Source organism: Chaetodon trifascialis, chromosome 22, assembly GCF_039877785.1.
Source record: "Chaetodon trifascialis isolate fChaTrf1 chromosome 22, fChaTrf1.hap1, whole genome shotgun sequence".
Classification (NCBI taxonomy): Eukaryota; Metazoa; Chordata; class Actinopteri; order Chaetodontiformes; family Chaetodontidae; genus Chaetodon; species Chaetodon trifascialis.
Window position 1 is genome coordinate 2001730 of NC_092077.1, and position 17010 is coordinate 2018739.

Genomic DNA, 17010 nt, shown 5'->3' on the forward strand with positions numbered 1-17010 from the left:
AAACACTAAAATAATTGTTTTATTGTTTTTAAAAACAATAAAACAATGAGTAAAAGCATACACACACATACACTGAAAAGTGCGCCCTGTCTAAACTGAAGCGTGGCAATATATTAGGTGATACTGTAGGGCTATTTTGCTTTCTCTGGCACTGAAAATCAGCTCCATGTAAAGGGGAAGGTAGATTCATTCAAATATTTGGAATCCGAGGAGAAAACATCAATTCATCATATCAATAAACACCAATACTTTCGTCCATGACTGTACATATCATGCACTTTGAAACCAGCCCATCCTCACCAGAAAAACAAGCATATAGGTCATCTGTGTAGATTATTAGAACCAATAGTTAAGTTTATTGTTGCTGCAAGCTCTAGTGGATGCAGTCAGGTGATAAGCAAGAAGGTCAATGTATGGAGGAGTTGGAGTGGATGCATAGGTTAAACAATCACAGGACTTGTCTTGTGTGAAACTGATATTCAATGATGACTTATCTCAACTTCTTATTTTAACATTTTTAACCCTAAACATGATTGTCTCCTAACACTAAACAAGTGGTTTTGTTACCCCGAAAAAAAGAGAAGATTTTGGTGGCAAAACCTAAGCAAACTGACGTTTTCAACGTTAACCACTTGATGACAAAGGTCCTGTATGATGAAGGTCCAGTTGACCTAAGCCTTAGCAAACTGTAACTGTTTCACAACATTAAGCACCTGAACACTGGTATTCTCCAATTGTTATATTTGCCACTTGGGTAAAGCTCATATATGCCGTCTTGGGCATTTTTTTTACAACTATTTTAGTATTGGTGAGTGGCTAGAAACATTTGGATACAATAAAATGGTCTTCATATGTTTTAATGTGTTCAGATTGTGAGCAGTGTAGTAAAATTTAATTTTTCTTCTTATCAAGTCCAAAATTGAATCGTTGAAGACATACCTTCTTTCACAAGTGGAAATTTGGAAAATACAGCCAGTGCAACATCATTTCAACATGGTTTTAATGCAAATCCACACGTTTTCAGTATGTATTTATTTTATTTTATTTTATTTTATTTTATTTTATTTTATTTTATTTTATTTTATTTTATTTTTTTACACCAGTTCATTTCCACAAAAACATGAAACATGAAAAGTTTTCTCTGCATATAAAGATGTTTTCAGCTGTCTGGCATATTCCTCCCATTTGTTACAAACCACATATACTTTACATCACAACTATGTAAAAAATGCATTTTCCTATTATATTATAAGAGTCTTGGTTGATGTTGCGACTTCCAAAACAAACCTTTTTAGCCGCTGAGAGTATGAAGTTGGGTCCTCAGGTTTGCAGATTTGTGACGCGTTAGAAGACTATGATGACAGATACGCGGGGATCCAAATATGCTTTTGGTGCATTTATTAAGAACAAACTGCACAGAGCTATCATAGCGCAGCAAAGATGGATGAATGGAAGAAAATGAAAACCAGCTGATTAAACAGATAAAAGGTGATGAATGAATGAGTGAGTGAGTAGCGGTCAACAAAAATTACGGCTACTACCCAACCCTGACGCTCTCATCTGTGTCACAGGTGAGTGCACACCTTTATACACACACACACTTCCGCCCGTGCTCACGCCTACTCCCACGTGAACCACCGCCTTTGCAACACACACAAACACACACACTCAAGCACACCGTGCTCCTCATCTTCAGCCTGTATGTCTCCTACAGTTGAGTTGTGTGATCCTTCCCAGTGAATATCAAGCCTGGGACATAAGTTCTGGCAGAACACTGGATTAGCACTTACATTCACTGATTGGCATTGGCTGCTTCATTCATCCTTTGCATTCACTGGCTCATTTGCTAGCTTTATGGCTACCAGCTGTCCATTCATATCCACACAGGTGTAAGGGTACCATCATTACCTGACACTTCTCACTATTGCTCTGCTGAAAATGTATGTAATGCCAATGCTGTTTGCTGTCCCTCCAACACTCCAACCACCTCCTTAACTGTTTTTTTTTATATTCATTAATATATGTGTTTGTTGAAGAGGGGATTAGTTCTCCAGCAGAATCCTTGTTCATGCTTTGGGTTCTTTGAAAGCTTGCTTAAACAGCAATACCTTTTCCACCTAATCTAACTGTGTAATCAACGACAAGCAAGAGTGAGTGTTGGGATTGGGATGAATGCTTCAATAACACTTATGCACTGCTCACATCTTGTGTTTCATGTGGAGCAGACAAATAGAGACAGATGAAGAGGGGTCAGGTCTCAGGCTCACTTCATTACTCAGCATTAGTCTTATAGCTTTCACATTTTTGCAGGATCACATCTATGCTGGAATGAGACACCTTACATCATTTGCCTTACACTCTGATCATCTCCATTTGTCAACACTTTACAGACCAAGTGAAGAAAACAGTGCTGGAAAGGATGGATTGTCATTCATCCCACAGCACTAACATTCAGTGACATTCACATGAACCCATAAAAGCAAACAAAACAATCCTCCATCCCTGACCCACTCGCTGATATTTTCCCCCGCCAGAAATGTCCACACATAGTGATGCCATACAGCACACAAACAATGTCTCAGCAGAAACTCGAGCTTTCTGAGTCTGGTCACGTCTGCAACCTTCACAGGGTTCAGAGAGGATGTGATCAGATAGAGTGCATGCATCCCTGAGCCCTGATGATTCAGCATCCCAGGTGTCCATGTCTCCAAATGAGAGCTCTGAAGTTCATGCAGCAGGATGAGAACAAAGAGCAAAATGTTGAGTTTGCTCCTTGAACTCCAGAGGGGCAAGAAGAGCCAATTAGGGGATTTTCTGTGCTCTTGTTGAGCCATGTAGCATTGTATTAATTCTCTTCTGCCTTGCATGCTTACCAACATGCATTTGCGATGACACTGGCTCGGCTTTTGACACCATGGAACAGGACATTTACTGTACATAGTAACGACATATCTAGTAACTACATATGTGTAGTTGACTCTAATTACAGCTTGCATGGTAATCTCTGATGTCATCAAACCTAAACAACAAAACAGGGCAATTGTTTTGTAAAGTTATGGTCTAGTTAAAGTTAGGCTTAGTAAAACTGTAAAAACTATAAAAAGTAAAACCTCATGACCACCAAGCTTTTGGAAATGCTGTGATCATGGTTAAAGGAAACTCAGTGGTGTGTTGAGTGTAATCTCATGCTCCCTTGACTGCCACAGATGGTGAAAATCCAGGTACTGTCTCTGGATGGCATTCAGTGTCAGAAACCCACAGTTACATATATAACTTTTATTTGGAACAGTAATTTGCAAGAAACTATGATTTGTTTGAATTATGTCACAGACCCTCAGTCGTTGGGCTGGGTTGCCAAATTCAGATGACACTTTATCAGACCAATAATGGGCCAACCTCCCAGTTGTCGAGCGTTGGGAATGAAAGTGAGCGTGAGGCACAGTGTTTCTGTCAAAGTGGAAGCCAGCCGGCACAGCCTTTGGGTCACCTCTAGACTAGAATCTAGACAGAAAGACTGCATGTCAGAATTTATTTATTTATTTATTTTTTGCCTTCTGTTGCCTAGTTTGACGAAGGTATAATCAACCTGAACTGCCATTTCGATTCATTTAATTCATTTGACCTGTGTGACGGAGCGGCTCCGTCACTGACGGTGGGCAGCGCGCTCATACACATACGCACACACATACGCACGCAAACGCTCTCATTCACAAGTCCCTGCTCACTTTACCCGTCTCTCAATAAGTAATTAAAATATCCCATAGCCATTCCCCTTTTCTCCCCCATTTCTGTAGCGCGGCCAAGGGTGCACACTTGGTAGTTCTGTTCATACATATATTCACACCGCCATTGTCTCACTTATGCGGAAGTGCTATTACGGACTCGAGACACAGAGAGGCCAGGACCCAGAATGCAGAGACAATAAAGTCTGGTTTTTAATGTCCAAATACAAAGTAACAAATAATACAACAAAAATCTCCACAAGGGGGAAAAAACTCCTAGACTTAAGCAAAGGCGACAGAACACGTGAAATCTCCACGTGAGGGAAAAATAGCACTAAACAAAGTTACAACGAAAAATCACCTCGTAATGGAGAAAAACTCAGCTAGAGTAAGTAGAACAAAAAAATCACCTGCAAACAGGAATAACACTAGTGAAGTCAGCGATATAATAAACTTGAGATATAATCAACTGGAGACCACGCTCAGTGAGACACAAACGGCTGGACGAGCAATCGTCTGGCGACGAAGAAAGAGCGGAGCCGACTTAAGAAGCCGCACGCTGATGGGCGCTGATGCGGCTCAGGTGAGTCTCAGCGGCATAGCGGGAGAAAACTCGGCACAGCTCCCGCCTCGCTCTAAACTGTTAAGAGAAGTGAGAGAGGAAACACAAACAAAAACACAAAAACCAAGCGACCAAAGAGCACAGCCATAACAAGTGCGCTGCATATTCATCCTGCTGTCTCCCGCTGTCTGAGTTTGGTTGGCCAAACAGGGGCGTAACCTATTGCTCCATTAAATAGTCTGTCCTGGCGCGTTTTTATGATCATGCGACCTACATTATTACCTTTTTTGTTTGTAAAGTTAATTTTGTTGTGAATAACTTGTGATAGTTAAAGGGGAACATTTATGAGAATAAACACTATTTTTGCTCTATCCCCTTAAACATTGGACGTCGTATGGACGTCCAGATCATGTCCATATTGCGTCCGTCAACCAATTATGGACCTATTCTCGACGTCCAAAATAGGTTAGGTATTTGGACGTCTTATTATGACCCAATGTCGACGTCTATATGAAGTTGAAGATCTGGACGTCTAAATTATGACCCAATTTCGACGTCTACATACAGTTGAACATTTGGATGTCTAATTATGACTAAATTTTTACCTCCATATGGACTTGAACATTTGGACGTCGGGATGGGTCACTTTTCAGGACGTCTAAGACAAGTGTAGTATAGGCCTAATAATGATAATAATAATAATAATAATAATAATAATAATAATAATAAGTTGTTGTTACTTGTAGCCGTATTATTATTTTAGTGATCAATGCTGAAGAAGAAGAAGAAGAAGAAGAAGAAGAAGAAGAAGAAGAAGAGTATTGTGAGAGCAAAACGCGCGCTGGCTGTGGATTGTGGACGTCTCCAACAGGCATAAATTGCAGGTAAGTTGTCAGCCATCGAGCTTCTAGTTAATATGTTCATTTATGCATATAAAGCATTTGCTGCTTTAATCTACTTCAAACCGATTGTCGTTACAAAGATGATTTGGTGTATGAATGCAGTTTGTCTGTGCATATTTCTTATCATTTGTCTTTTTCTACTTGTGCAGATGGAGTAATGAAGTTTGAAAATGACGCAACTCAGGAACTCATACAGCAACATGCTGCTGACCATTTGAATTTGGATTTGGATGGGGGGGGGGGCTGATTCATGTTCTATGCGGGCTTCCCAGCTTTCGTGTTCTGCTATGTTTGTATCTTTGCAATAGCATTTAAAGCATGTTGTGCAAATGTTAAAGGATTGGAGGGGCGGGCTTTCTGTGTTTATATCTTTGCAATACCATTTAAAGCAGGCATGTCAAACTCATTCCACAAAGGGCTGAGTGGCTGAGGGTTTTCTTTCCAACCAAGCAGCAGCACACCAGACTTGACTCATTTCATTAGCTGATCTCAGTCTTCAGACAGCTGATTGGTCAGACTGTGTGCTCTTGATTGGTTGGAGGAAAAACCTGCAGCCACACGGCCCTTTGTGGAATGAGTTTGACATGTCTGATTTAAAGTATGCTGTGGAAATGTTTGCATATTTTTACAATAAAAATTGTAAAAGAAAAAAAAAAAAAAAAAGGATTGGATTGTGATTTATTGTTAACCTGACTGTAGTCTTAAGTCCACAAGGTAGGAAACAGTTTCCTGTACCTGTTAATTTTACTGTACCTTCATTTGGCTTGTCAGCAGATTTTAACTGGATGCCTTTATGCATTTCCAGTTACCATCTGGTGATAGATTCAAATTAAGCAATAGGAAAATAACCTGGAACAGTATGCCACCTTCTACAATGGCACTACAGTTATGCATAGAAACTAGAAGCAGCACAGTATCAAATCAATGTCTAAAATGAGTAATAATTTGACGTAGAAAAGATGTCAACAAGGACCACATTTGGACGTAAAAAAGACGTCCCCCAAAGACCACATTAGGACTAGGAATCGCTCCCATATGGACGTACTATGGACGTCACAAATCGACATTCAAGAGACGTCTAAAAAAGACGTCGTCTGGAGTAACGTTCTGCACCTTCAGATGACCCGAATTAGACGTCCAAAAATAACTTTAAAAAGACGTTGTATGGACGCCCCTTTGCGCAGTGGGATATTTGGAGTTTGGGAGACTATAAATATGGATATGGTTTAAAAAAAATGCTGATACATTCATTGTAGAAAAGAGCTTTGTAGCTTTTGTGTGTGAAGTTGTAAATGTAGCTACAAGACAAGAAAGGAAAAGCAACAGAATTAAGATGGTAGTGGAAGCTGCTGAGGAGTTTCTAGGAATTAAAGACTTGAGGGCTGAAGATATACATAGGATGTTGAGCATAAATAATGATGGTGGGTCACAGAGTGTTGTCTAACCTCATAATGGTATTCCATCTCTTACAATGGAATGTTAGAAGCCAAATTGCAAATGGTCAGGAATTCAAAATGTTTATAGCAGAATCCAAAATTAAACCTGATATTGTTTGTGTTCAAGAAACTTGGCTTTGGCCTCACCTTGATTATATTTTACCTGGTTATCGATCCGTGAGGTATGATAGAAGTGAAAATCAGGGTGGAGGGTGTGCAACTTTTATTAGGGATGGGATAGCATTTAGAAGGATAAAAGCCACATCAGAAATGGAATGTGTAGTTACAGAAATATGTAAAACAGATGGGAACATAATAATAGTTAACTTAGACAATCCCTATAAACCATTAAGACTAGAATCCTTAGAGAAGATAGTAAATAGACATGGAAATAGAGGAGAAATATGGTGCGGGGACTTTAATGCACACAGTAGCCTTTGGGGTAGTAAACATACTGACAATAATGGTGAGGTGGTGGAAGAATTGATAGACGTGAGGCAGTTAGTTTGTCTAAATAATGGAAATGGCACAATGATTGACATACGCTCTAATACATTGTCAAGTATTGATCTTACTCTAATTTCTAATAATTTGGAAAGTTCTTGTGAGTGGAGTGTTAAACACAGTTCAAGTATTGGAAGCGACCATTTTCCAATTATATGCTCTATAAATGACGAGATAAATATGCAAGAAAGGCCTAGTCATAAGAAGTGGAGTTTTAAAAAAGCAGATTGGGGAAAGTTTGCAGAACTATGTAGAGAGTGAGTAAAATTAATTTCAGGTGAGGGTAATATTGAGGAATGTGCATCTGAAATTTCAAATTTAATACCAAATGCTGCATTAAAAAGTATACCAATGAAGACTTTGAGGGGAGAGAAGAAAATGGTTCCGTGGTGGAATGCTGAATGTACTCAAGCTATAAAGGAACGGAATAGTGCACTGAGAATGTTGAGAAATAACTTGAATCAAGAAAATATGCTCAATTATCAGAGGAAAAAGGCTTTAGCTCGTAGAGTAATTAAAAATTGTAAGCGTAATGCATGGAGAAATTATTGCTCTACTATAGGGAGGGAAGTTCAAATCGGAACTGTTCGGTCAATGTTAAAAAAAATGTATGGGGAAAAAGGTATTTGTTAAAATACCTGTATTAGAGGAAGATGGAGTACTGGCAATAACAGACAAGGAAAAGGCAAACATATTAGGTAAGAATTTTGTTAGTGTCCACAGTGGTAACCATCTGGATGATCCTCATAGAAAAAGGAAAGAGGAGATTCTAAATGAAAATAGGGATGTACATAGAGAGAAAGATAACGAGGAAAGTGCTATGGATTCAGAAATAACCATGAATGAATTAGTTCCATTAAATGGAAGCGGTTATGCTATGTTCAGAAAAGTAGTTAAAAGTAGTAGTTATTGCAGTTATTTAATAAGATATGCGAAGATGGGAAAATGCCAAAAAACTGGAAGAGTGCCGTAATACTGCCTTATAACAAACCTGGTAAAGACCCAAACAATGCTGGTAACTACAGACCTATAGCATTAACCTCTCATCTATGTAAATGGATGGAAAAGATATTAGTCTGAACATAGAGGGTTATTTGCATCATACCAAAGTGGATTTCGGAAAGGATGTTCAACAATGGATGCTGTGGTAAAAGTAAGTAATGAGATAGAGAAAACATTTAAAATGAAGGAACTAATGATTATCGTATTTTTTGATATTGAAAAAGCTTATGATTCTATGTGGAGAGAAGGGCTGTTAATTAAAGTGAACAGGATGGGAATGAGAGGAAGATTCTATAACTGGGTATTTCTTATCTGATCGAAGATTCAGAGTTAAGGTCGGTTGTCTGATGAATTTGAAATTATTAATGGAATACCACAAGGCAGGGTAATTAGTCCAGTATTATTTAATGTTATGATTAATGATATTTTTTCTGAAACTGGACAGAACCACGTGGAGAATGATGAAATCAGCAGTCTCCATGGCAGAGGGGAGTTTCTGGAGGGGAACAAAATGAGCAGCTTTGGAGAATCGATCAACTATAGTAAGGATGGTAGTTTTACCTCTGGAATGGGGCAGTCCAGTCACAAAATCAATGGAGATGTGTGACCAGGGTCTCCCAGGAACAGGTAGGGGAAGGAGCAGGCCAGCCGGAGCCTTTTGAGAGGCCTTGCTGTGAGCGCAGGTGGCACAGGCTGCAACATACTCCCATGCATCCTTCTCCAGAGAAGGCCACCAGAAGTGTCTCTTCAGCAGCAAGATGGTCTGGTTGGTCCCAGGGTGGCAGGCGAGGAGGTTGGTATGAGCCCACTCAGAGTCCGTCTCTGGTGTCTCTCCCTCAGCCAGTTGTCGAGCTGGATGGCTAAATCCACCAGAGCGTGCAGGTCCGTCGGTGCATCTTTGGTAGCGATCTCGTCCTGCAAATGTTCATTCAACCCATGCACAAACACTCCCCGCAGAGCCACGTCATTCCAACCTGAGTCTGCAGCGATAGTCAGGAAATCAACAGCGTAATCAGCAGCTGACATAAGGCCTTGTTTGAGGTTGAGGAGACGGCTAGCAGCAGTGCCGGCATGATTAGGGTGATCAAAAACTAGCTTTATCTTCCTTTCGAACTCAGCGTACGAGAGGGTGCTAATGCTAGTGCTAGCATTCAGAGCCTCTGCCCACGTGAGCGCCTTGCCCCGGAGTAAGCCGAAAGTGAATAAAACTTTAGTCTAATTGGAGCAAAAAGACCGTGGACGTTGGCGAAAAACCATGCTACATTGTCACAAGAACCACCTGCACTTACTGCATGTTCTGTCAAAGGGTTCGGGTGAAGCAATCTCAGCCTCAGTGACGGGTGGCTCAGACGCAACGGCTTGTTGGGCTAGCTGCGGCACAATCAGGCTGGCGAGCTGTGCCATGTGGCGTGAAAGCTCTGCCACCTGAGACGCCATGTGCTGGTTGGAATCATACAGCGCCTGAAACAGTTGTTCGTGCTGGCCGAGCAGCGCACCCTGAAACAAGACTGGATCTGCTGGGTCCATACTGGCCGGATTGTTCTGTTACGGTTTTCACCACGGTTTTAGAACAGGACCCAAAGATGCAGACCAGAGAGAGGGCAGGTAAAAATAACACAAATTTATTATAAACAAAAAGCGCATTCAAAAGGAGTGGAACAAACGATGAACAAAAAACGCACTCTAATGGAGTGGAAAGAACTAAGGGAGCTCCGTACGACGGGTCTGAGGCAAGGCACACAAGTGGCAGACAGGCAACTGGAACACAAGAAAACACACCATTAAAGGTGGAAAACAATCATTAGCACACTCACGATGGCACAAGACGAAAGTACTTACGATCACGATATTCAAACAGGCCTGGAAGGATCTCGGGAGGAAGGAGACTGGAACAATCCGGCAACAGGTAAGGAAGCACTCTCTCCTTTTAACCTGTGCCTGATTAGCCTGATCAGGAACTGGTGTGCACAGGAGGGCGGAGCTGGCCAGGTGTAAGACACACCCAGCTGCACAGGTAGGTGAAGACAGACAAAACACACTGGGAAAAGGGGAAAAGGAAACAAAAGGGAGAGACACACTGCCAGGTCCTAACAGAGTATCCATGTACACAAACACACACAGTATTGTTATATTTAAAGGTCACCTTATTATGCAAACTACACTTTTTCATTGTTTTTTGACAAAAACATCTGTCCCAGGTGTGTCTAGACCCCCAAAATAGAGTCTATATACTATTCACTTATGTTTTGACATAAAAAACAACTAATTTTACCACGCATCACAAAACACTTTTATTCAAAGTCAACGGACAAAATAATTAAACTAAATCTGTCGGTAATAAACTCTGATTGACAGACTTAGTGTGGAAGTATTGACAATATTGAACCAGGAGATGAGATGAGAAGGCTCTGATGGTAGGTTTTATAACAGTTGTAGTATGGCTGATAGTTATAGCATTATTACAGTGCAGAAAATGTGATTCCTTCCATTACATTCCAGCACTAGCTATAACCACAGTTTTCTCCAATTCTCCGACAAGCAATTAAGAGTACTTCAAACTATTTGTGGTAGTCATTCAGAATTCACAGAACCATAATTATGTGAAGTTGCAGTTTGAAAAAAACAAACAGCTTTTTGAATAGGTATTGATTTGCATTCAGGTTTTCCATGTTCATTCTCCTTGGCTGTCCTGTGATGGCAACTGGATGGAAAATAAACATGATTTAAAAAAGCTTTTGCTAACACTTTCTCACATTTTGCCACTGGTCAAATACAATTAACTGAAGAAAACAAAGGTGCCCAGCTTGCTGAATTGCACCTAAATCCAACACTCTCCCCTCCCCCTCCCATCATCTCCCAGTTCCACTAGCTCTTTACCTGCATTATCCCTTAGTAGGCTCATTTCAAACAATCCTGCTGTGGCTGCTATGAATACATTTATGTCCTTGCTGCTGCAAACAGGAGGCAGTGATGTAAGAGAAGGGAGCCCAAGGGAAGCCTCCTCCTTCATAATAAAGGCACTGGGAAGTGAAAGTCTCTGCCTTCCCTTCATCAGTTCTCCACACAATCAGGGCTTTGACCCACCAGCACCGAGCGCTCAGAATGGAAATGAATTCGCCGATGAAGTGATAGTGTGGTTGAAAGAGAGTGTGTGTATTGGAGGGGTGGGCACAATGGACTATGAGGTGTCTAGACAATGAGGAAGCACTTTGGGCTCTCTATGGTCTCATTACTTTTGAACTTCCTGTCTGTTATCGTCCTTAAGTGCTTGACTTACTTCTTGTCTGGATGAAGGCGTCTCACATACCTGACAGCAGCCGAGGGTCACAACTTCAAGAGAGGACTTTCACCTACTCAACATCCATACTAATGCAGCAGCCAGCAGCCAAGAGGGAACTCTTAATCAAGTTGCAGGGCATCCTCCTTATCCCTGCAAAGGAGTTACAGCACAAACACTGAAGGTCACCATAGTCATATGTGCACCAGGACTAGCAGTTACCTCAGTGACCACCTCCATAAAAACACTGTCTCTAAATTGTTTTATTTGAAAGTGCCCTATATGGGGAACATTTTATGAGCTGACTGGTTAATATTTGTAGGTTGTCCCTCTGAGAGCAGGGACAATTAAACACACAGCATGCAGGCTGACGGTTTCATTCTACAAACATGTGGGAGGGACAGTAGCTGGTGGCTGTAATCTGAATGTTTGAATTAATCCTTGATAGCTAGAGACATCAACACTTTTTCTGACCAACAGAAAATGTATCTCAAAGGAATAATTTGACATTTTGGGAAAAATATTTCCTGCAGAAAGTTAGATGAGAAGCTTGATACCATGCTCATGTTTGTATGATAAATCTGAAGCTACAGCTAGAACATGGTAAGATTAACTTAACATGAGGCAGAGAGAAACAGCTATCTGGCTTTGCCTGAAGGAAACTAAATTTTATGACTTGTTGGTCTAAATGAAAAGAAAAACTCAGAGGCGTTATTGTTATGACCCTGGGTCATGTGGTTTGTGCTGTGTGTGTTCTGTTCATCTCAGTTCTCTGTCTCTCCTCCTCTTCAGTGAATGTGGTTGTGTTCATTTTAGTTCTCTCTCTCTCTCCTCCCCTTCAGTGAATGTGTGTTGCAGGTGGAGTCCTGGGATTGGAGGGTTTGAACCTGACTGAAACCAGCAGATTGGACGGTCAATTAAGCAGAAGCTATTTAAACTCCAGCTGACAGCAATCGGCCCTTCTTTCCTTTCCCACTCCAAAGACAGTGAACCAGCAGTTTTGGCAATTGTAAATTTGCGTGTGATTCAGTGGTGTGGTAGCAAGCCCTTTTCGTTTCATTCCTTTCTTTTTCTCTTGTTTATGAATTAGGAGGAGCCTAGGTTAGTTTTCTTTCTTTCTTTTTTTCTCGATTAGAGAAGTTCAGGGCTCAAAAGAAATGTTTTGTTTGTTTCTTTGGGCATGGTTTGGCTTTGTACTTAATTAATGCTACCTTCATTTTGGATTTAGTCTGTGCTGCTGATCTTTCTTGGGAGTGGGAAGGCAGGGGGCACACACACACCATGTTATGCCTGGTCCTCCCCTAGACCAGGGACATAACAGTCATTTTTATACATTAGATTACAGTTTTATGTGGGGTTATGTGCTGGACTATCTTGGCCAGGAGCAGTGTCTTCCTTGAGTCTTTTCATCGCCTGACAAACTTTCACGTTCAACTTTCAGCAAGAAAACACAAACATTTATTTTAGAAAATGTCAAGTTATTAATTTAACACAAAATGAGAAATCTATGATATTTTATCAATGCCTGTATAAATGGGTGGACTTAATTAGTCACTAACCCAGTGATAGAAAATAAGTACATTTACTCTAATACTGTACTTATGTCTTAAGGTACTTGAACCCACTGTGTAAAACTTTAATGAAAACAGAATGCAATCATTTGCAAACAAACTAGGTTAACAAACATCGCTTTTACAAAGTGTTCTCATGCCCATGTAATAATATCCTTTATACAGTGTGGGATCAATAAAGCCTTATCTTATCTTATGTACATCTTCAATCTGGCAGCCCAGAAGATCTAAACAGTCACCATAGTTTCAAGATGGGCACCCAAGATTAGTGTCACCAATTCAGTATCCAACCAAATGCGAATGTGTTCACAATTTATGACCTTGATTAATGGTCAGAAAAGTGCTTCTGCAGAACATCATGGTTTCATAATGAGCTTGACCTTTGACCTTTTCGATATAAAATGTCATCACTTCATCATTTCAGCCTATGACACTTTTGTGTGATTAATTAATTAGTGTATGTATTAGTGTTGGCAAGTTCTGGCCAAAATGTGATTTTTGTGATCACAGTGAACTTTGACTTTTGACCAAAGAAATTTAATCAGTTGATTGTTCAGATATTTGTGGTAAATATTTTGTTTTGTATTTATAGTTTGTATTTTGAGTTATGACCAAAAAAGTGTTTTGTGAGGTTACAGTGACCTTAACTGTTGACCTTTTACCACAAAAATCTGATCAATTCATCTTTGAGTCCAAATGACCATTTGCACCAAATCTGAAGAAAGTTTTCATGACAAGTGGATGGACAACCCAAAAACATAATATCTCCTCCTTCTTTTTGATGAGCTGCTGTTGTAAAAATGTCTGTATCCACTGAGTAGACATTTTACTGTGACCTGACAGACGTGTCATTATATATGTTTGTGTAACCCAGTTAAACAAAGACATATATAGGTGGTGAACAAAATACCAAGACCTCCACACAATATAACTGCATCAGATACATCCCATGAATAACCAGTTTATTCATGGGATGTATCTGGAGTTTGCTCAGCCATCACAGAGGGTTCAGTTATTAACAGGTCATGAACTTAGGTGATGTGATAAGATGTTGATAAGATGATAAGATGGTTCAAAGATGGTCTTGTGTCGATATGAATATCCTCCTTGATCTTTCTCATCAGCTGACTTCTGGTTGATCACCTTTGGCCTCTTCTCAGTGGATGCTGTGAGTGGGTTTGATCTGGTGATCACAGACCGCTGATTTTGTCTGTTTCTGGTGTTCATTCAGTCTCTTGTCCATATTCCTTTGTATTTCACTGATGTAGTGTCTGCCACAGCTGTCCTGTGCCATGTCTCGAAAATGTCCTACACCACTCTTATCTTTGTCTCAGAGGGAGTTCCTGTCTATACAGAAGACCAGCAGAGATCTTAAGTTATTGAATGGTTTGTGGTAAATGCTGAATCATTGTCACTTCAAGACTTTCACTTGAATTGAACTTGCTGCACCACCCTTTCTCTGTCATCATCTTCACTAGAATGTAGGAATGCACTGATACCGACACCAGTATTGGGTACTGTGTCTTGATAATGTGCTAATGCAATTGTAATTATACAGTTACTCCAATACAACCACGACCAATATCACATTAGGAGCAGCCTTGTCTGCAGTTTGGAGGTATTTTAGGATAAACCATGATGATGAAAGTAGAGCAGACTGCAAACTATGCTCTGCCTAATTGTGAAGACGATGGGTGAAAAGTAGTTCCTTTAACACAGGCAATTTATAAGATTGTCTTCTCTGTGTACTGGAACCAAGGTATGAGATTCCCAGCAAATCACTACACCATAGAAAAATCACAGCAACAGCCTGTTGTAGGACATTTCAGCCTTCAGCTTCACCACCAATATCTGGACCAGCAGTGTCAGTCCAAGGTCTCTCATCAGTTTAACTGTGGATTGATGAGAATTTTACTCAGAGGTTAGAAACATTTTTCCCATCAAGTCAATTTTTATAATATCCTCTGAGGGCCATACTAAATTATGAAACACTTGTCAGATGGTCTAATGGTGATGATACTTGCAGCTGGTTATCCAGGTTTTGGTCAGTCAGCCTTTTGCAGAACTAAGTCTTTGCAAAAGTCAGAACTGAGTCCTTGCAAGAGTCAGTTTTGAAAAGAATTGTTCATTTGTTTGTTGCTTTGCTGCTCAATGATTTCATGTTGTAGGTTGTCATACACATCAGCTGGTTCCACATTAAGCAAATATGATAAACCAATATGCAATATGCAGTTCCCTTTGTTTAGTTTTCATGTTCTGAAACCTCCTGCTAAATGCCTGAAGGAGTTTTCACACTCACCTGCACATTCAGATGTAATAGCAGGCTGTGTTGTTGCAGAATAGCTTTAATTTCACTCCACATGATTTCACTTTTGAAAGCAGAGAGCTGTGAAGCTTTCTATTGTTGTCCATTTTCATTTGAGCAATATATCTTACTAACTGCTGCCCAGAATGTCATGATGACGATCTAATAATTTTGGTGAGCCTCCTGACCTTGAGTCACCATCAGCTCTTGTGGCACACTGTCAGCAAAATTTCAGATACATCAATTCTTGATCAATCAATATACTGATTTGCATTGAATTCAAAATGGACATTAATACTGCAGAAGTTACATTTTGCAGTACGACTCTGTTCTGGCCCATCTGCTCTTCCATGTGCCTACATTAGCCAATGAAGCTAGAATGTGAATTGAGCTTGACTTCTGTGACCTGCCTAAACCTCTTCTATTTATGGCACAAAAAATTGTTTTTGCAGAAAATCATCATTTCACAGTTGATCTTTTTTGTACTGTGGGACCTCTTGTACATAGAATTTATCCATTGAGAAGTTTGTGTGAAACATTTCCGTAATTATTGTACGAATTCTTGAGTTATGGTCAAAAATATGTTTTGTGTGGTCACAGTGGCTGTTGAACGCTAATGGCTATTTTTGCAGACCATTATGGTGTCACAGTGAAGTTGAATGTTGATTTTTTGGATATGAAATGTATGTGAAATGAAATTCTTTCACAACAAGCACATGAATTCTTGAGTTATGGCCAAAAACATGCTTTGAGGTTCTTGTGATCTTGGCCTTTGACCACCAGATTCTAATCTGTTCATTCTTGAGTCCAAGTAAATGTTTGTGACAAATTTTAAGAAATTCACTGAAGATCCTCTTGAGATATCATGTTCACAAGAATGGGATGGAGTTCACAGTGACCTTGAACTTTGACCACCAAAGTCCATGTGAATGTTTGTGCCAAATTTGAAAACGGACAACCCAAAGACATGGCCTCCAGCCCTGAGTGTTACTGGCACAGAAGCATAAAGATATAATCATCAAGAAATTACTGCGTTGCTACTACGTTGGTCAAAGCTTCTGTTCTGTTATTGATTTGTCTCTCTTTGGTTCTGTTTACTTTCTCAAGATCAACTTACACATTTGTGATCAGTGCTGCAGTAGTCTGAAGTGTTGGGCTGGTGTTGCTGGTCAGTAGGTTCTTCAGGCAGTCTGCTGATTGATCCAACACTTTGGTTCAGGGCAAGATATCTTTACAACTACTGGCTAAACTGCAATAAAATACGGAATGAATTTGGTAATCTCCTGACTCTTCTTTATTACCACCATCAGGTCAAACTTTCTTCTTGACCAAGACATTTTTTGATATGGATCTCTTGAAGGAATGGATTATCATTCTGAGCTTTTTTGTTTTCAAGAGTTACAAGGGAAGATCATTATCAATTCTATGTATGTATATATGCAGTGATTCGCTTAGCGCAAAGACTGGCAGCAAGGGCAAACTAGCCAAAGGGCTAGCCCTGTTCTTTCCAAAAACAAAAATATAGTTTGTGTGTGGACAAAAGGCCAGAAACATTGAAGAAACTATGTTCAAATAATACCTGTGTATGCGTGGACAAGCTATTAATCACCAACTGCAGACCCTTGCTGCCCTGGACTGTGCACATCCCATACCTGTTTGGGATGCTTTCTATTACTCTGTGAAAATTGAGAACTTGGCACAGAAATTTTGTGTTCCAAGTTTCCTTAAA